The 1,635-nt window shown below is 35.5% G+C and overlaps 1 non-coding gene across 1 annotated transcript; it reads left to right on the plus strand.

Annotated features, from left to right (window-relative positions):
• The first annotated feature begins 372 nt into the window (after positions 1 to 372).
• Positions 373 to 479, plus strand: LOC121205354 (small nucleolar RNA R71). Its single transcript, XR_005900435.1, has one exon. It is a non-coding gene; the product is annotated as a small nucleolar RNA R71 (small nucleolar RNA).
• The last annotated feature ends 1,156 nt before the right edge of the window (positions 480 to 1,635 follow it).

Below are 1,635 nucleotides of genomic sequence, written 5' to 3' on the forward strand. Positions count from 1 at the left end.
TTTAACTACTCATTATCCATGTTGTAGCTTTAAGGTTGGTAGTCCGAATCGCTTGTTCCACCTCCACTTGCTTCGCATTGCATTACTGGGTGAACCTGTGAAGAACTAAGAAAACCATCAATCTTTTTATTTAAAAGTTCTACCTGGTTTGACAGCATAGTAATCAAATCGACGTTATAAACGCCTGCTGTTTTAGTTGGCTTAGTCCTTATGACTTTCCACTGATAGTTATTCAGTGACATCTCCTCTATAAACTCATAAGCATCTTCAGGTGTTTTATTATTGATGGTTCCAGCAGTAGCTGTATCAACCATTTGTCGAGTCGAAGGATCCAGGCCATTATGGAATGTTTGAACCTGAAGCCAAAGCGGTAACCCATGGTGAGGGCACCTTCTCAAAAGGTTCTTGTATCTCTCCCATGCATCGTAGAGTGTTTCTAAGTCCATCTGCATAAACGAAGAGATATCATTACGTAATTTGGCCGTTTTAGCTGACGAAAAATATTTTAATAGAAATTTTTTGGTCATTTGCTTTCAAGTAGTAATTACCCTCGTAGTAACGAGTTCAACCACTGTTTAGCTTTGTTCCTCAATGAAAAAGGGAATAATCGAAGACGCATGGCATCAACAGAAACACCATTAATTTTAAATGTATCGCATAGTTCCAAAAAGTTTGCTAAATGAGCGTTGGGATCCTCATCCTGCAAACCATCAAACTGAACAAATTGTTGTATCATTTGAATAGTGTGAGGTTTTAGTTCAAAAGTATTTGTAGCTACAGCAGGTCTAACTATGCTCGATTCAGTTCCTGTTAAAGAAGGTTTAGCATAATCATACATAATGCGTAGAGCAGATTTGATTAACCACAATTACAGCAGTAGCTGATTGTCTTGGTTTTCAGCCATCTCTTCGGTTAGGGTGAGTATCATCCTTGCTCGTTCTCTGTGTACTTCAGCTTGCTTTATTTCGTTGGTTCTACGAATTGTACGATCGATTCTTCGTCAAAGAGTGGTGGTCTGACGGTTCTTCTAGTCAAAAACTATAAAAACCTACCAAGAAAAGAAAAGTAAATTAAAAATAAAAAAATTTAAATTAAATTAAATTCTAAGGAAATAAATGGCTAAAGTAATAAAAATTGACTGTTCCTAATATCTTAGTTCCCGGAAACAGCGCCAAAAACTTGATCGCGATTTTTGTGTGAGAGGTTTTAAATCTTTATAATGAATCGTTATTGAAACTAACTATTATCACGATGTAGGCAAGTGTACCTATTGAACAGTAGTATAGTTTAGCAAGACCGGATTGTCGAACCCAAAGGAACTAAAAGTATTAGTAATGACTATCTTTTTATTATCTAGCCTAAGAATAATGGGGTTTATTTTAACTAACTAATTAACTAAACTAAGAAATCACAGAAAATAGAATTGGGGAATGACTTTAAAAAACTCGATTGACTGAGACAAATCCTAAGGAAAAATCCACCTAGACTTTACTTGTTATTCTGGCTCCGAATCAGACGATTTATTAATTTAACTTGTCCCGTAGAGATCTCTAAGTTATGTTATTATCCCTATTCAGGACTAATAACGTCTAATCCCTAGATTGAATAATTGAGACTTTTCTCTAATTAACACCC

Source organism: Gossypium hirsutum, chromosome A08, assembly GCF_007990345.1.
Source record: "Gossypium hirsutum isolate 1008001.06 chromosome A08, Gossypium_hirsutum_v2.1, whole genome shotgun sequence".
In the NCBI taxonomy this organism is placed as follows: Eukaryota; Viridiplantae; Streptophyta; class Magnoliopsida; order Malvales; family Malvaceae; genus Gossypium; species Gossypium hirsutum.